This window comes from Aythya fuligula, chromosome Z (assembly GCF_009819795.1).
Source record: "Aythya fuligula isolate bAytFul2 chromosome Z, bAytFul2.pri, whole genome shotgun sequence".
Classification (NCBI taxonomy): domain Eukaryota; kingdom Metazoa; phylum Chordata; class Aves; order Anseriformes; family Anatidae; genus Aythya; species Aythya fuligula.
In genome coordinates, this window is record NC_045593.1 from 84,626,606 (window position 1) to 84,646,671 (window position 20,066).

Genomic DNA, 20,066 nt, shown 5'->3' on the forward strand with positions numbered 1-20,066 from the left:
AAGGATCTCTTGGAGATTTGTTGGAGCTGTGCTGTGGGGCCGTCGCAACTGCTCTCGGTGCCCGTCCCCGCAGCCAGTGCCTGCGTTTCCCCGGCCCTGCCTGGCTCAGGCAGCCGGGGCTGTGGAGGGAGTGCTCGCAGCAGTGCAGGTGAGCTGTGCGGGGACACGTGCCCCGGGGCTCGGTTTGGGGTTTTGTCCTGCTGAGGGGCCGGGGCACTGCCGCTGCCTGCCCTGGCTCAGCCACTGACCCTGACCTCTCTCCTTCTTGCAGCGCACATCAGCTGTCGCAGCGGTGCCAGCCAGGGAAGCAGCTCCCCATCTGCAGCTCTCCCCAGCCCGCTGCAGCGAGCCGACACCATGGCAAGTGAGGCCCAGGACATCACTGCCCTGTGTGCCAGGGGGTCCCCAAGGAGCCCAGCTACGTCCTCCCCTGTGTGCACCACTTCTGCTTCGGGTGCATCATGCGCTGGGCCAAGAGAAGCAGCACCTGCCCCCTCTGCAGGCAGCACATCACCTCCATCCGCTACTCCATCTGGGCGGAAAGACGACTTCCTGGAGGTGCAGCTGGCCCCGATGCAGAGGCGCAAGACGACAGCCCCCAGGACGAGCAGGGGGCTGCAGAGCCCATGCCCCAGCCTGCCGTGAGAGGCCTCCCGCCCGAGGAATGGGCAGCCCTCTTCAGGGAACACCTAGAAGTCCTCGGTCCGCTGCGCTCCTGGGTGCGCCAGCAAGCCAGGGAGCTGTTCGACGCTGCCTGGTGGGACCAGACATGCTGGAGGCCAACATCGTCGCTTGGCTGTGCCGCTGTGGGCTCGATGAGCACGCCTTGGTGCAGGAGCTGCAGCCGTTGCTGCAGGGCCACACGGTGAGCTTTGTGCAGCGGCTCATCTCCATCATGGAGGAGACGTGCAGCGAGGAGTTCCTCGAGGAGCTGGGCTTCCTGGAACCGCGTCCTGCCAGCCAGCTCTACGTGTACAACGGCCCTGAAGTGGACCTCGAGGGCTCCCAAGACACCTGGGAGCCCGAAGACAGCCCGGAGGCCACCTCCAGCCCTGCTGCCTCCCCCCGGGACACTCCTGTCACCAGCCTGCTCTCCTCCAGCAGCGCGGAGGATTCGGACATTGAGGAGCTGCCCAGCACCTCCAGTGCCGCCCTGCCTGGGGGTCCTGGCCACCCGCGCGCTGCACCCATGCCTGAGGAGCAGGAGGAGCTCTTCTCAGAGCCTGAAGAGGAGGAAGCAGAACAGGCTGCGGTGCCGGGCACAAGCCACGGGCCCTCTCCTCCTGGCCAGGGCAGGGACAGCTCACCTGGGGGGCCGCGGCGCCCCCCGAAGAGGAGAGCCGACAGCGACCCGGACTCTCCCCAGCCCTGCAAGAGGCCCCCGCGCCCTTTAGCAGGGCAAATGTGGTTGTCATCCCAATAAAGAGTTGTGACCCTGCCACAGACAGTGTCTTGGTCTTCTTCATAGAATCGCGGAATCCTACAGTCATAGAAATGTCGAGTGGCTCAGGTTGGAAGGGGCCTCAAGACCACCTAGTTCCACTCCCCCTGCCATGGCCAGGGGTGCCACCCACTGGATCTGGTTGCCCAGCCTGGTGATGGGCAATGCCTGCCCACTTGCTCAGGACCCACAGATCCATCTCCTCAGGCCCCCTGGCCTGAGCATCACCATGTTCCTCCTTCCCCACCCTCCCCCAGACCCCGCAGGGTGCAGAGCAGCAGCGCCGACCCTCCCAACATGGCCGCCCCGCTGCGCCTCCCTCCCTCCCTCCCTCCCTCCTTCCCTCCCTCCCTCCCGTTGGGCGCCGCACTTAAATGTCCGTGTTTGCACTTTTAGGTGGGTTTGTAAAGGTAAAGCTTGGACGACATCTTCTTACCGGTGAAAAAGTTGCAATAAAAATCATGGACAAGCTTGGATACGTAAGAAGAGGAGGAAGATGGAGTGCATAGACAATGAATTTAGTAGCTTAGAACTTCATAAAACTGCTGTAAATTTGTAACCTCAGCATAGTTAAGTTTAGATTGGAACATGCGATATCAATGACAACTCTGGCTGTTCTTTTTCGGGACACTTTTACATAGTTAGTGACATCTCTTTAAATAGTGCTGTTTTCCGGTCAGCCCCTAGGCACAGAGGTAGGATTTCTGTCTGTACACATACCGATGCCAGAGCTCAGTATAGTAACATGAGAGGACTCAGATAATACCAAACTCTCAAATACTGATGAGTAAAAAACTAGATGCTTACTGCATTTGAAGATGACTGTTGGTTCCTTCTGCAAAAGCCATCACCTTGTTGTTCACTTTATCGGTACCTACTGTGGGACAGATCTGTAGAAGAAAGTTTGGTCATCTGTTTTTGATATCATTACCATAAGTATTGGTCAAAGGCCTCATTAATATACTACAAAAACACACTATTCACAAAAAGCTATGAAATTTGGGGGAAAAAAAAAAAGTAAAAAAAAAAAAACAAAAAAGAGAATAAGAAATACTTGCATTTGTCATACTGTTCCACAAATCTTCATTTTTTTGCGTTTTGATAGCTCTACTTCTGCAGGTACTGCACAAGTCCAGCTTTAAAAACATCATCAGTCAGGTAGTCCTTCAACATATTTAATATACAGGATCCCTGAAAAAAAGTGTGACAGAATGTTTACAAAACCACTCCCTAGATAGCAAGATGCTTCTTTCAGAAAATTTTCAGCAGGCTAACCTAAACAGCAGTTCAATTTGTATGTCTGTCTGATGAGAAATAATTGGGTTGTATATATATTTAGACGGTAATTTGGCTTTCCTTATTTCCTTAAATATATTTTGGATTGAGTAAAATATGCTATTATTTTCTCAATTACTATATAGAGCAGGCTCCAATGAAAAACGCTGGTTGGTTTAAGCACCTAAAATAATGTTTTAATGTTTCAATTGATACACAATAGGTAAGAAGGGGCAAAAACCTCCTCTTTTTATAGATGGAACAGGAAACCACAATTTGAACTACATGCAGGAGTTTTGGACTACGATTGAGATAGAATATAAAGATCAAAACAACATTAAAAAGTATATTAACACCACGGTTCAGGGATGTTTTGTATAAAGGACTGACTGAAATCAGTACAATGCAGATGTATAGTACAATCAGTACAACTGAGAATGAAATCAGTTACAGATTTTACCTTCACATAAGAAACATCATCAAACATTTCTAAAATTTGAGCTGGATCTTCCACAGGAGTAGACACAGGATGTGATGAATTTAATGCATCCACTTCCATGGCATCAAACCAGTTTGATAAGAAATAATCTTCCTAATAGGAGACAAAAATGATTATTACTACCAAATTTTGCTTAGTGACTACTGAATTCCTATTAGTTCATATTTCAGTCCATTCTACATGATGTTGAAATCCCATCAGGAAAGCCAAACATATCTTCGGTTTCATTACAGAGCAGGAAAGGGAAGGGGAAGGGGAAGGGGAAGGGGAAGGGGAAGGGGAAGGGGAAGGGGAAGGGGAAGGGGAAGGGGAAGGGGAAGGGGAAGGGGAAGGGTAAGGGGAAGGGGAAGGGGAAGGGTAAGGGTAAGGGTAAGTGTTAGGGTAAGGGGAAGGGTAAGGGGAAGGGGAAGGGGAAGGGGAAGGGGAAGGGGAAGGGGAAGGGGAAGGGGAAGGGGAAGGGGAAGGGGAAGGGGAAGGGGAAGGGGAAGGGGAAGGGGAAGGGGGAAGGGAAGGGGAAGGGGACGACAAGGCAAGGCACGGCAAGGCAAGGCAATGCGAGGCAATGCGAGGCAATGCGAGGCAATGCGAGGCAATGCGAGGCAATGCGAGGCAAGGCAAGGCAAGGCAAGGCAAGGCAAGGCAAGGCACGGCAAGGCAAGGCAAGGCAAGGCAAGGCAAGGCAAGGCAAGGCAAGGCAAGGCAAAGGCAAGGCAAGGCAAGGCAAGCAAGGCAAGGAAAGGAAAGGCAAGGCAAGGAAAGGCAAGGCAAGGAAAGGCAAGGCAAGGAAAGGAAATGCGAGGAAAGGAAATGCGAGGAAAGGAAAGGAAAGGAAAGAAAGGAAAGGAAATGCGAGGAAATGCGAGGAAATGCGAGGAAAGGAAAGGAAAGGAAAGGAAAGGAAAGGAAAGGAAAGGCAAGGAAAGGAAAGGAAAGGAAAGGAAAAGGAAAGGAAAGGAAAGGAAAGGAAAGGAAAGGAAAGGAAAGGAAAGGAAAGGAAAGGAAAGGAAAGGAAAGGAAAGGAAAGGAGCGTAAAGGAAAGGAAAGGAAAGGAAAGGAAAGGAAAGGAAAGGAAAGGAAAGGAAAGGAAAGGAAAGGAAAGGAAAGGAAAGGAAAGGAAAGGAAAGGAAAGGAAAGGAAAGGAAACTTTGCATACTTGCAAAGTTTCATATATTGAACCTGTGCTAAAGCTAGCTGGGAGGATTTGGGGGTCTTCAGTTAGGATTTAAGTCTGACTGTACATGAGGGAAAAAAATTAATTTCATAGAAGTCATAGAATACCCCAAGTTGGAAGGGACCCATAAGGATCATCAAGTCCAACTCCTGGCACAGCACAGGTCTACCCAAAAAGTCAGACCACATGACTAAGAGCACAGTCCAATGGCTTCTTCAACTCCGACAGGCTTGGAGCTGTGACTACTTCCCTGGGAAGCCTGTTCAGGTGTGCGACTACCCTCTCGGTGAAGAACCTCTTCCTGTTGTCAAGCCTGAACCTCTCCTGCCACAGCTTGACACCATTTCTGCAGGTCCTATCACTGGTGATTACAGAGAATAGGTCGGTGCCTGCCTCTGCACTCCCCCTCGTGAGGAAGCTGTAGACCGCGATGAGGTCCCCCCTCAGCCTCCTCTTCTCCAGGCTGAACAGGCCCAGTGCCCTCAGCCTCTCCTCATATGTCTTCCCCTCTAGGCCCTTCGCCATCTTTGTAGCCCTCCTCTGGACACTCTCCAACAGTTTTGCATCCTTTTTGTACTGCGGTGCCCAGAACTGCACACAGTGCTCGAGGTGAGGCCACACCAGCGCAGAGTAGAGCGGGACAATCACCTCCCTTGACTAACTAGCAATGCCTTTATACTTTCCGAAGTCTAAATAGCTTTTGAAAAGAGAATATACTTTGATTGCAATCATTAACTTCCATCACCAGTTTTTGAAGTAATTAGATACAATAAAATCAATATTCTTACCCTTCGAGTTAAGATCAGACAGTTCTTTCAAAGGGAAAGCAAAAACTATTTCACAGCACAAACATGCTTGGCCTTCACCCTTACAAATTAGTGGACTTAGAATGCAAATATAAAATAAAAATACAGTAAATGCTGCTTACAACTTTCAGTTCTGGATGGGTAATGTTGACCGACACAAACTCCATGAATTTTGCAAACCCTTCGTTTAACCACAGGTCATTCTACCACTCCATGGTAACTAGGTTGCCAAACCACTGAAACAACAGCAACAACAATTTTAATTTAATTACACGGTTTTTCACAAAAGCTGCTACTGACTGATATGAAATTGAATTTATTCCATGTCACTGACGTTTAAGGCACATTTTTGTAGTAATGCAGCTTACTCTGGCCTCTTTCTATTTCGTTTCTTATTTTAATGGTAATACTCCACAGCATGGGTTTCCATTACAATTCCATGAAACTTTATACATAAACCAGGTTTGATAGGAGAGCCACGCATAAACCCGTAACGATTCTTAACTTTTTTACCTATATTCATGGCTTGCAAATAATTTCAAGGGTTAGCAATGGTGCAAAGTCCCCAGAGCACTACAGCTACTGAACTATACAGATTTTGGTTACAGCCCTGCATGTCTATGAAGCCCAACGAGACTTTATTGGGAACAGTCGCGTGATTCACGGATGAACACCCTCAAACTGAAACAGCTCTTTTCAGTCTATATTCTCAAATATCTCTCCATCCACACAGCTGTGACCACTTTGTGGGTCCCTTCTGATCCTTTATTGTTGCTCCTAAATCTCACCTGATGAGCCAGTTCGTGGACTATTATCATAGTAATCCAAAGTCTAGAAGATGCTGAGGATTTATCAGGGTCATACAACAATGCGGATTCCCAATATGTGGTCAATCCCCAGTTTTCCATAGCACCAGACTGGAAATCAGGAATAGCTGCTAAATCTGGTGGAGGGGGGAGGAAGGAGGAGGGGGGGAGGGAAGCATTAATAAACTGCTAGGATTGTTTGACCCAGTAAAGAACCCAGTCACCTGCTCATCCCACTTCACAACAGCTCCCACATCACACCTTCTTTAAGGCTTCTCCTAAATGTAACAGCAAAAACATACCTTTAAAAAGTTCTCTATAGAAGGATTTTCCGTTCTCAGTGAAGCTTTTCAACATACTCTTAAGTTACACGAAGCAGACAGTTTAAAAACATGGGAGCCAAAATTGTCCCAGTCTTACCTAACTCATTGATTTTATGCAATTTTACTCTCTATTCTTAATGCTATTCTTGAATACATTAAATTAGGTAACACTTACCTTGTTTAGGTAAGGGATATGAAATGCTGAAGTAATCCTCATAAAAGTCTAAAAGTTTTACTGCCGCATCCAGTGCATAATCAGCTTGGTGGATCTTCTCTGGTACCGTGTATACAGAAATCTACAGTAAACAAGCAGGCAGTATTTAAATGCCAGCATCAAAAGTTTACAGAATTTGTTCTTTAACATAGGTGCGTGAGTGGTCATGAAAAGTGAAAGTAGAGCACATACCTAACAGCTTTCGTACAAAAGTTACTTTTAAAAAATACAGATACAGATATGTGCAAAATTAGAAATGAGAATTTTACTTTATCCTCCAGAACCACTATGCCTGTAAAAGGACATCTATACCTTCCGTCCCCTACCAAGCCAGAGCTGTGTAACTACCACTGTTCTGTTTTATTCCTGATTCTCCAATAAAACTATATTTAATTTCCTTTTAATCAAACAGTCTTACTTGAAACAACATTACCAATGCACGTAAGTATATAAAAGAAAGCATATTACCAAAAACTTTTGGAATTAGTAAAATTAGTCTTAATGCAAACTAATAATCCAATTACAAAGCCAACGTTTTTCTCTCCTCTCGTTCATGTCAAACTTCACAATGTATAAATCCAACAATTTAGCTTGAAAGTACACTATATGTTTCCATATAGATTTTGTTATAAAATAAGCTCTTAGAAAATCAGAATAGTTACATTAACTCCATGACTGGATATTTTGCTGATGGACTTGAAATCGGAAACAATAAAGGCCACGAGGTAGGTACTCATCTTGACACTGGTATCAAAATGGTCTTCAACAAGCCATGAATTTATATTCACAGTCTTCATCTAAAAAAAGACAAGCACAGCTCATCATCCGGTAGTACCTCTAAGGACTTTGGCACCAAAAATCAATGTGTTTCTTTTCAGTTTCACTAAGACAATTTTAAAGACAAGTTGGAAAGAAGTCAACCCTGTGCCAGCCCGTCCCCACACAAAGAAAACAGAAACATACAGGTAGTTTCACTCGTAAGTGTTACTTCAGCATTGCTAAAACTAGATAAAGATACTCATTCAAAAGCTTTAATTTTCCTCAGTGTCTGCCAGCACATCGATCTAATTAAGATCACACTTGAGTTGATCAGAAGTTGTCTAAATCTAAACATCACTTGTTACACATGCAGAGAAATAAACTACTCCAAACAATGACTCAGCTCTCTCAGATATCTATTTCAAGACAAAATGAGTCGCCTGTTAGAGTTTTCCCTTTTGATTCGCCTCAGGTAACTAACTTACACTTGGAGTATATTTAGCCACATTGGAATACTAATACTGGCACCCACAATTCATTCATTATTTTATCCACTTTTCAATGCAAGAACTGTTTTGTTTGATAGTTTGTTTTTAACCAACTTCCAAAAGACTTCATTTTTTTGAAATGTACTTGGTGTATGGGGAGGCGTTGTTCCCTCATTTATAAGGGTTAGTTTCCTGGCAAATCACGAATCAATAATGCAGAAGAATTTGTGAAGAATCTCTTATGCACAGAGTAAGACCAAATGTATGACATGTGACCCACCCTACATATCGCCTACATCTTTGTAACTGCAAACCATATTTGTAGGTGTTACACATACTCCACTTTCACAGACATTTTTTGAAGGCCAAAATAACCTTTTTGTTGTTGTTGTTTAATAATATATATATATATATATATATATATATGGTCCTGAATAATATTGTGTCTGTATTCAGATACATTTTAATATTAATTCTTAAAATCTAAGACAAAGACTGAAAGCATTTTATGGGTAAAATAAAGGTTAGTCGAGATTACATTGTTCTCAAACCACTGCAGAGAACAGGAACCCCTAGGATGCAACATCTGTTGCATTCCTTCATAACTGTGTATCAACACTACCAGCAATCATTTACTCTCAGAAAAGAATTGACATAATCTTTAGGTCAATATTCCCATGAACAGCAACTTCCTAGATATTCTCTTCTCCTTTCACTTTCCTTTTTACAGGTCATCAAGCAACAGCACAACATTGAATGTATCCACCTACAAGGGGCATATTGGACAGCGCAAGGTGCTTTGGTTCCCTCCTAATCTTAACTGAAAATCTGGCTTTGAAAGCTGGTTCATCGAAACACGGGAAGGCTGTTCTTGCAAATGTTGGCTCAAAATGCGTTGCTGCGAGCACTCTAAGGAAAAAAAGAGAAACCTTTAGTCCACATGCCTTTATATGCAGTGTTCACCACCTTGTGTGAAAATCAAGTAATTTCACAGAATCACAGAATTTCTAGGTTGGAAGAGACCTCAAGATCATCGAGTCCAACCTCTGACCTAACGCTAGCAGTCCCCACTAAACCATATCCCTAAGCTCTACATCTAAACGTCTTTTAAAGACTTCCAGGGCTGGTGACTCCACCACTAACCTGGGCAGCCTGTTCCAGTGTCTAACAACCCTTTCGGTAAAGAAGATCTTCCTAACATCTAACCTAAAACTCCCCTGGCGCAACTTTAGCCCAAACTCCCTCGTCCTGTCACCAGGCACGTGGGAGAACAGGCCAACCCCCACCTCGCTACAGCCTCCCTTGAGGTACCTGTAGAGAGCGATAAGGTCGCCCCTGAGCCTCCTCTTCTCCAGGCTGAACAAGCCCAGCTCCCTCAGCCGCTCCTCGTAGGACTTGTTCTCCAGGCCCCTCACCAGCTTCGTCGCCCTTCTCTGGACTCGCTTGAGCACCTCCATGTCCTTCTTGTAGCGAGGGGCCCAAAACTGAACACAGTACTCGAGGTGCGGCCTCACCAGAGCCGAGTACAGGGGGACGATCACCTCCCTAGCCCTGCTGGCCACACTGTTCCTGATACAAGCCAGGATGCCGTTGGCCTTCTTGGCCACCTGAGCACACTGCTGGCTCATATTCAGCCGACTATCCACCATCACTCCCAGGTCCTTCTCTGCCTGGCAGCTCTCCAACCTCTCGTCTCCCAGCCTGTAGCTCTGCAATAAGCGCCCCAGGTGCAGGACCCAGCACTTGGCCTTGTTGAACTTCATGCAGTTGACCTCAGCCCATCGCTGCAGCCTATCCAGATCCTCCTGCAGAGCCTTCCTACCCTCGAGCAGATCAACACGCGCATAGCTTGGTGTCATCTGCAAACTTACTGAGGGTGCACTCGATGCCCTTGTCCACATCATCGATGAAGATATTAAAGAGGACCGGCCCCAGCACCGCGCCCTGGGGGACGCCACTAGTGATTGGCCTCCAACCTGGACTTCGCTCCATTCACCACGACTCTTTGGGCCCGGCTATCCAGCCAGTTTCTAACCCAACGAAGCTGTGCGCCAGTCCAAGCCAAGAGCAGCCAGTTTCTTGAGGAGAATGCTGTGGGAGACGGTGTCAAAAGCCTTGCTGAAGTCAAGGTAGACCACATCCACAGCCTTTCCCTCGTCCACCCAGCGCGTCACTTTGTCATAGAAGGAGATCAGGTTCGTCAAGCAGGACATGCCTTTCATAAACCCATGCTGACTGGGCCTGATCGCCTGCTTGCCCTGCAAGTGCTGCGTGAGGACTCTCAGGAGGATCTGCTCCATGAGCTTCCCTGGCACTCAGGTCAAACTGACAGGCCTGTAGTTTCCCGGGTCTGCCCTCCGGCCCTTCTTGTAGATGGGCGTCACATTTGCTAGCCGCCAGTCAACTGGGACCTCCCCCGATCGCCAGGACTGCTGATAAATGATGGACAGTGGCTTGGCCAGCTCCTCTGCCAGTTCTCTCAGTACCCTTGGGTGGATCCCATCCGGCCCCATCGACTTGTGCACATCCAAGTGCCGTAGCAGGTCACCAACCAGTTCTTCATGGATGGTGAGGGCCACATCCTGCTCCCCATCCCCTTCCACCAGCTCAGGGTACTGGGTATCCAGAGAACAACCGGTAGTGCCGCTAAAGACTGAGGCAAAGAAGGCATTGAGCACCTCCGCCTTTTCCTCATCTCTTGTAACTAAGTGCCGTGGTTCCGCTCGAGTGGGCAGCTGAGCTCCACCACAGCCGCTCCCTCACTCCCCCTCCTCAAAGAGGAATGGGGAGAAAATATGTGAAAAGGGCTCAAGGGTTGAGACAAGGATGAGAAAATCACTCAGTAATTATTGTAACGGGCAAAACAGACTCGGCATAAGGAGATAGTAAGATTTATTGCCTATTAACTAACAAGCTAGACAAGTGAGAAACAAAGGAAAGAAACCAAAAGCACCTTCCCCCCATCCACCCTCTTCCACCTCCTCCCCCCGAGCGGCGCAGGGGAACGGGGGAATGGGGGTTATGGTCAGTCTACAGCGCTTCTTCTCTGCCGCTCCTTCTCGGTCACTCTCGTCCCTTGTGCTGTGGGGTCCCACCCACGGGATGCAGTCCTTGATGAACTGATCCGGCGTGGGCTTCCCACAGGCAGCAGCTCTTCCAGAACTGCTCCAGATATGGGTCCGTACCACGGGGTCCATCCCTCAGGAGAAAACTGCTCCAACCTGGCTCCCCTACGGGCAGCAGCTCCTGCCAGGTCACCTGCTCCTGCGTGGGCTCCTCTCCACGGGCTACAGGTCTGGCCCGGAATCTGCTCCGGCAGGGGTCTTCCACAGGCAGCAGCCTCCGTCGGTGCAGGGCCACCTGCTCCACCGTGGTCTCCTCCACGGGCTGCAGCGGGGGACCCTGCTCCACCGTGGTACTCCATGGGCTGCAGGGGGACATCCTGCTTCACCATGCTCCTCACCACAGGCCGCAGGGGACTTCTGCTCCGGTGCCTGGAGCACCTCTCCCCCTCCTTCTACACTGACCTTGGCACCTGCAAGGCTGTTTTATCACTCCCTTGGCTCTCCCAGCTGCTGTGAGGCGCAGCGTTTTTTTCCCTGTCTTAAATATGCTCTCACAGAGGCGCAAAACAACATCGCTTACTGGCTCAGCTCTGGAAAACAATGGGGCCCTTCCCAAACATGGGGCAGCTTCTAGATCTTTCTCACAGAAACCACCCCTATGGCCCCCTGCTACCAAAACCTTGCCACGTAAACCCACTACACCAAGTTTCCCCCCGCAGCCAGTAAAGGATGGAGATTCTCCTTAGTCCTCCTTTTTGTGTTGATGTATTTATAGAAACGTTTTTTGTTATCTTTAACGGCAGTAGCCAGATTGAGCTCCAGATGAGCTTTGGCCTTCCTAATTTTGTCCCTGCACGGCCTCGCTACATCCTTATAGTCCTCCCTAGTGGCCTGCCCACTATTCCAAACATTATAAACCCTCTTTTTCTCCTAAGATCAAGCCACAATTCTCTGTTGAGCCAGGCTGGTCTTCTTCCCTGCCAGCTCGTCTTTGGGCACGTGGGAACAGACCGTTCCTGCGCCATTAAGATTTCCCTCTTGAAGAGCGCCCAGCCTTTCTGGACCCCTCTGCCCTTCAGAACCGCCTCCCAAGGGACTCCACCAACCAGTGTCCTGAGCAGCTCAAAGTCAGCCCTCCGAAAGTCCACTACAGCGGTTTTACTGGTCCCCTTCCTGGCCTCGCCAAGAATAGTGAACTCCACCATTTCGTGGTCACTCTGCCCAAGACAGCTCCCGACAATCACATCCTCCACCAGTCCTTCTCTGTTTGTGAAGAGAAGGTCTAGCGGGGCACCACCCCTGGTGGGCTCACTAAGCAGCTGCGTCAGGAAGCTATCTTCCACGCTCTCCAGAAACCTCCTAGACTGCTTTCTCAGGGCTGTGTTGTGCTTCCAGGATATGTCAGGGAAGTTGAAGTCCCCCACGAGTACAAGAGCTGACGATTTCGCAACTTCTGCCAGCTGCCTGTAGAACTCCTCATCAGTCTCCTCATCCTGGTTCGGCGGTCTATAGCAGACCCCGACCAGGACGCTAGCCTTGTTGTCCCTGCCGATCCTAACCCAAAGGGACTCGACCTTGTCATTCCCAGCCTCGAGTTCTACAACATCGAAAGGCTCTCTAATATAGAGAGCCACAGCACCACCCCTTCTGTGCTGCCCGTCCCTTCTGAAGAGCTTATAGCCAGGCATTGCAGCACTCTAGTCATGAGACTGGTCCTACCACGTCTCTGTGATGGCAACCAAGTCGTAGCCTGCCTGCTGCACGATGGCTTCCAGCTCCTCCTGTTTGTTACCCATGCTGCGCGCATTGGTGTAGATGCACTTCAGCTGGGCCATTACCTTATCCCCCGGCCTTGCCATTGCTCCCCCTGGCACAGCCCCAACAATCCTTGCTTCAGCCCCATCCCCCTTCCTACCTAGTTTAAAGCCCTCTCAATGAGCCCTGCCAGCTCCTGGCCCAGGATCCTTTTTCCCCTAAAAGATAGCGACCCGTCTGAGGCCATCAGGCCAGGTGCTGAGTAAAGTGCCCCATGATCGAAAAAAAACAAGATTTCTGCGTTGGCACCAGCCCCGGAGCCACGTGTTTAACAGGTGGGCTTTCCCTGTCCTCTTTGTTCCCCTCCCTGCCACCGCAGGGATGGATGAAAACACCACCTGCACTCCCGCTCCATCCACTAACCGACCCAGCCCCCTAAAGTCTCGTTTGATAGCCTTCAGGCTTCTCTCCTCAATGTTGTCACTGCCCGCCTGGACTACCAAAAGAGGATAATAGTCAGAGGGGCGTACCAGGTTGGGAAGCTTCCTGGCAACGGCCCTGACCCTGGCCCCAGGGAGGCAGCACACTTCCCTACGGGTAGGGTCAAGCCGACAAATAGGGCCCTCTGCTCCCCTAAGAATAGAGTCTCCAACAACAATAACCCTCCTGTCTTTCTTGGTGGAGGCAGTCCTGAGGCGTGGAGTCGACCTCCTCGCCCTAGGCATCCTCCTGGGCCCGACCATCCTCCCTCTGCCCGACGGCTACAGGGCAGGGGGTCCACCCCCATTTGGGATGTCTCACCTCGGTACCTCTCCTTGAGGCCCTGCAGGGAGTTACTGCACAAGTCTATCTCTCGCTCACACTCCCTGATGGCCCTCAACCTCTCCACCTCCTCCTTGAGCTCCGCCACCATGCGGACCAGGTCATCCACCTGCTCGCACCTCACGCACGCAGTTTCTCTGCCTCCCGCCGATGGCAGCAACAGGCTCAGACACTCCTCGCATCCGGTGACCTGAACTGCTGCATAAATTTCACATTTATGAGATAATTTAAGTACTTTCAAAATCTTTGGCATGCTAAGAATTACCATTTCTCAATCTGTGGTGGGGAACAGAAGTGGATACATAAAGCTTCTTGACCAACCCCCCTGATAAGGGGTTCTGCAATAAGAGACAACTTGTCAGAGCCCAGCGAGTCCCCGGACTCTTCCTCTCACATCACTGCAGGACGGCTGGACGTGTCGGTGGATTAAGGCCTGCTAAGGCTACAGCCAAGAACCCCACAGCCCAGAAAAGGACCCAGCTCTCCAGCTTCACACAGGGCTTCGCCAGCCATCAGCCTTCCTTGCTGCATGGGCACGTTGCTGGCTTATGTTCAACGTGGTGTCCACCAGGAACCTCAGGTCATTTTCTGCCAGGCTGCTCTCCAGCAGGGTGCCCATAGCATGTCCAGGTGCCTGGGGTTGTTATTCCACAGGTACAGGACTTGCCACAGCTCCACGAGATTCCTGCCAGCCTTAAAGGAGTCCTTGCAAAGGAGTTCAAATGAAAATACGCTCTGTCATCACGGTGGGCTGGTCCGTTCCAAGCGTTTCTAACCACTCCTGTGGCACAGAAGTAAGTTCCTGGGTCCATGTGTACCACTGCTGAAGGACAAAACCACCCAAGGAATGCTGGAAACTCTAGGATGACCAAGGCAGATGACCAGAGCAGAACAACTACCAAAAGAGTTTCTCACCCTAGAGATCTTTTTACTAGAGATCTGCAGAAAGAGCAGATCTCTAGTAAAGGACAACAGGCTCAGATATCTCTGCAATAAGAACTGACAATGGAAAAGAAGGTCCTCGGTGGTGGTGCTGGTAACCTCTCCGCAGGAGCATCACCAACATCAGGATGAAGGTACAATTTGAGATCTCAGATACAGACCTGCTAGCCTGGTAGCCCGATCTTTTTCTTCTCACAGAGTCACAGAATTGAAGAGGTTGGAAGGGACCTGAAGAGGTCATCGGGTCCAAGCCCCCTGCCAAAGCAGGTTCCTCAGAGCAGGCTGCCCAGGGAGGCATCCAGATGGGCCTTGAATATCTCCAGAGAAGGAGACTCCACAACCTCCCTGGGCAGCCTGTCCCAGTGCTCCGTCACCCGCACCATGAAGAAGTCCTTTTTATACTCATGTGGAACTGCCTGGGCTCCATTTTGTGGCCATTGCCACTTGTCCAGTCCTCACAAACCACTGAAGAGAGGTTGGCCATGTTATAAACATAAATAGGATCCCTCCCTCAGTCTTCTTTTCCCCAGGCTGAACAGACCCAGGTCTCTCAGCCTTTCCTCATAGGGAAGATGCTCCAGGCCCTTTATCATCTTCCTTGCCCTCCGCCGGACTCTTCCCAGGAGATCCCTGTCTTTTTTGTACTGGGGAGCCCAGAACTGGACACAGTACTCCAGGTGAGGCCTGACCAGGGCAGAGTAGAGAGGGAGGATCACCTCCCCTGCCCTGCTGGCCACACTCCTTTTAATGCACGTCATGATCCCATGGGCCCTCTTGGCCACGAGGGCACACTGCTGGCTCATGGTCAACCTGTCGTCCACCAGGACCCCCAGGTCCTTCTCCTCAGAGCTCCTCTCCAGCAGGTCATCCCCCAGCCTGTACTGATACATGTGGTTGTTCCTTCCCAGGTGCAGGACTCTACCCTTGCTCTTGTTAAACCTTGTTAGAAATGTTTTAACAATTCGTGTCAATAAAGAACAGTCCTGTCTGCCTCTGGGCCCTGCACTGGCAATTTAATTCTTGAACCACAGATGCAGTTGTGAGAGTGGGTAGCAAATACGAGTACTGCTGGCATATGTCTGTCTATGAGGAAGCCCATTCCTTCTTGTACTTGCTGCTCATCACTGCCCCCACTCAGTATCTCCCTATCGAATTAATGTGATTCCAGCAGGTAACCTTACTTCTTCTAATGTCTTAGCCAATTCAGCATGTGTTGGTGCAGGTCTGTTCTTAAACCTCTGGGGTAAATGAGCAAAAAAATGCTCTATTACTTCCAAAGTAAAAGCAAATTTGTCTTGTCCCTGCCATGGTAATGTGACCAAAAGATATCTCGAACACCAACGACAGCCATCCTTGAAATCCTGCTGTATTAAGCAGATTAGGTATGTCAGACAGACTGGGTGCTGTGACAGTCAATGGTTTAGTAGCTGCATTCAACTTTCTGTAGTTTACTGTAAGCCATCATGTCCTTAACACTTGTAACTGGCCATACTGGAGAATTAAAAGGGGAATGGATTTTTTTAACAGTTTCCCTCTCCACCAAATATTTTGTTAATTCACCTTTCACTGTCATCGCTAATTCTGGGGACAATCCCTTATTATACCCACACCAGAGGCTCAAACAGGTGCAGGAATCACCTCATCACCTACTTTTTTAAATCATTACCCTCATGGTCAACTCAGGGCCAGGAAGGTTTGACAGACCACCATTGTTCCTGTATGTGCTGGATTGGTTGTGATAGATTTAATTTTGTCCATAGTAGCTCATGTGGTGCTATGTTTAGATTTTTAATGGAAGTAGTGCTGATAACAGACCAATGTTTTAGTTGTTTCTGCGTAGTGCATACACGGAGTCGAGTTCTTTCCTCTTCCCAGGCTGCCTGCTAGCAAGTTGACTGGGAGTACAACAAGAAAAATTTTTTTAATCAACATTTGGTGTGATTTTCAGTATCACAACTGCTATGAGGACTGCAAGAAAAATGCTTGCCAGGTTTGCAGCATAATACCATTAGCCTGAATAAGTTATAAGGCAATAGAAGTCCCCTAGTAAAGGCCGGTGTAAATGCCAAAACTTAATTGGACAAGCTGTTTCCTCCTGTGAGCAGATTATTCAGATTATTTCCTGTATTTCCTGTAACTGAAAAACAAACAAACAAACAAAAACAAGCAAACAAACAACAATGTTTACTCCAAAATTTATCCATTTAAGTAGAACACATACTTTAAAAGTCTGTTTCTGCTACAGTTATGTGAAAGATTTGATCCCAAGTCTTCATTCTATACAGTAGAATAAAAAAAAAATAAATTTCAAAGGACAATTTTCAGCTTCACATTAAGGCCGGAGTCCACCTCATCTTGTAAGTCTCTTCTACCAGGTTAGAATATCACCACTAACACATTGGTACAATTCCTCTACAGCTAGTCAGCTCAGCTTTTGTCATTTATATTCCAATGGGACAGGAACTGATTCACTTCTTTCAAAGTTTGTGAAAAGTAATTCCCCCACGCTTATTTTATAGCCTGGCTGAGCGATGCACTGAAAGTTTTCCCTCCGCTATCAGAACATTTCAAAGCACGGAGTTCAGCCAGTGCATGAAATCTGTTGTTCATCCAGACATCTTTAGGGCGAGTCTATTTTGCCTTTCAGAAATTCATAAGGATATCAGCATGGTAGAAAATATCAATAAAGTTTAGGAAACACAATGAAAGGAGGAAAAAGAAAAGGCAAATTTGAGCTTCAGAGCTGTACTGACAGATCTGAAATTCTGTGGGGATTCCGTAGGTTGGAAAAACACAGCAAAACTCACACCTGAGAATAAGGGACCATGAGGCTGCCAATACGCTAAGGTTACTTACTGTATCAGCATGCTTAATTACAACAAAGTAACAACATGTATTTCTTACCTCTGATATTAATTCCGATATACTCTCCCTGCTCTGGTTGTGAAACACGGAAAGCTCTGTCACGCAGTCCTCGGCAAGGTGTCCCTGCTGCAAGAACACGCACTACATTCAAGCATGAGGCTTTCAGGTTGTCTCACCGAGACACATCTGACCATGACACTCACAGAATCACAGAATCACAGAATTTTCTAGGTTGGAAGAGACCTCAAGGTCATCGAGTCCAACCTCCAACCTAACGCTAACAGCCCTCCACTAAACCATATCCCTAAGCTCTACATCTAAACGTCTTTTGAAGACTTCCAAGGATGGTGACTCCACCACTTCCCTGGGCAGCCTGTTCCAACGCCTCGCAACCCTTTCAGTGAAGAAGTTCTTCCTAACATCTAGCCTAAAACTCCCCTGGCTCAACTTAAACCCATTCCCCCTCGTCCTGTCACCAGGCACGTGGGAGAACAGATCAACCCCCACCTCGCTACAGCCTCCCTTGAGGTACCTAAAAAGAGCGATAAGGTCGCCCCTGAGCCTCCTCTTCTCCAGGCTGAACAAGCCCAGCTCCCTCAGCCGCTCCTCGTAGGACTTGTTCTCCAGGCCCCTCACCAGCTTCGTCGCCCTTCTCTGCACCCGCTCAAGCACCTCGATGTCCTTCTTGTAGCGAGGGGCTCAAAACTGAACACAGTACTCAAGGTGCGGCCTCACCAGAGCTGAGTACAGGGGGACGATCACCTCCCTAGCCCTGCTGGCCACACTGTTCCTGATACAAGCCAGGATGCCGTTGGCCTTCTTGGCCACCTGAGCACACTGCTGGCTCATATTCAGCCGACTGTCCACCATCACTCCCAGGTCCTTCTCTGCCTGGCAGCTTTCCAACCATTCGTCTCCCAGCCTGTAGCTTTGCTTGGGGTTATTGCGCCCCAGGTGCAGGACCCGGCACTTGGCCTTGTTAAACTTCATGCAGTTGACCTGCGGCATATCACTGTTGTGATATGCCGCAGGCGGAGTCCCTAATTATCCAAGATTTCACATTTTGTATTTTAGTTAGCATCATGGCTAAATGTTGCCATGAGGAAACGGAGAAAGTCACACAATTTCAGCATCTCGGCCCTCCTTGGTGAGAGGTTCTGAACTCACATAGGAAAGGCTGTGTGCAGATGAGATTTTTCACTTGAGTGGAAGCTACACTTTTATCTCTTCTTAAATATGCAAAGCTACATCAGGCATGCACGTCTTTGCCAGAGCCGCTTAAAACTGACGGTGCGTGTGCAACAAGCTGTTCTTTACCTAGACAAACAGCGGCAGCCAGTGGCCAGCAGGAGACATTGGCAAACAACTGAGAGACGGTCAGGACAAACGCTTTCAAAGAGGTCAAATTGTTAGCCGAACAAGCAATTCTCTGAGACACAGAAATGAGATAAACCATAAGCACGTCCAACATGCTTGTATGAAAACTTGTGTTTTGCTCCATCATGGGTTCCTTTCCACGGAGGAAGAATTTCAATCTTGTCTTCAAAAACCCATTAGGGAGATCCTTAGAAATGCATTGTAGGCAATTTCACAATGCTCAGGGGTTGGGGCCCTTGCTCAGTGAGGAGGGGCTGAGGCAAAGATGTGTGGTCAGACTGCAGAGGAGCCTCAGGGCAGCCTTCTCGTAACTACAAGGAGGGCAGCAAGACAAAGCCAAGCTATCTCAGCAGGGCATGGTGCGATGATGACAAACAGCAGGCACGGTGGTACAAATCACCAAAGGGAGATGGCAATTCTTTGGGTGTTATATAAGGGTGTTCTGGTGTCGCACAGACCTTGCTGATGCTGTTTTAAAATAATTAAAAAAGCGAGGTAGGAATTAAAATTAGTTCACTTATTGCGAACCCAGAAGAGTGGCTATTATTAAATTGGGAGAGAAAATACAGCACAAAGAGGCTGGAGATGAGAATGGTTGAATTAAAGGGCAGGGGAATGGGGAGAAAAAGAAACAAAAGAAACAATAAGGCTGCGGGGAAGCGCAGAGAGAAGGAAAAGGAAATATTCTCTACTTCCCATCAACGAGCGATGTTCAGCCATGTCCTGGGAAGCAGGGCATCAAAACATGTAGTGGTTGTTGAGGAGGAACAGCCCCCTGCCCCACGGGAGCCCCCCTGTTTATTGCTGAGTGTGGCATCAGGTGCTCTGGAATGTCCCTTTGGTTGGTTTAGGTCAGCTGGCCTATCGATGTCCCCTCCCCATCACTTGCCCACCCCCATTGATTTCTTTTGATGAAGTGGCCAACCATCTGGTTGCCCAAGGGAAGCCAGCTGATGGCACCTGTTTGGCTTTCAGCACAGCTTCAAGACTGTTTCTCACTGTCTCCTTCTGGACAAATTGGGCAGCACACAGCTAGAGCAATGCATAATGCGATGGGTGAACAAGGGGCTGACGGGTCGCGCTCCAAGGGTTCTTGTAAATGGGGTTGCATCAGGCTGGTGGCCAGTCATAGGGGCTTGTGCAGGCCTCCATTTTAGGGCCTGTTCTCTTCAGCGTTGTCCCGACTGACTCGCATGTAGGACTTGAGGGCATATGGAGTCCGTTTAGGCATGATGCTAAACAGGAAGGAGTGGCTGACTCCATCGAGGGGAGGAAGGCTTTGCAGAGAGACCTTGACAAAGCAGAGAGCTGGGCAATCCCCAAGCATATGAGGTTTAGCAAGAGCGAGTGAGGGATTCCACGCCTGGCAAGGGGCAACCCTGGCTGTATGGACAGTCGGGGGGACGAGAGGCTGGAGCGCAGCCCTGCAGAGAGGGATCTGGGCGTTTTGGTCGATGG

General features: G+C 48.8%; 1 pseudogene; it reads right to left on the reverse strand.

The window, feature by feature from the left end:
• Positions 1-2,236: 2,236 nt before the first annotated feature.
• Positions 2,237-19,839, reverse strand: LOC116500992 (annotated as a pseudogene).
• Positions 19,840-20,066: the final 227 nt, after the last annotated feature.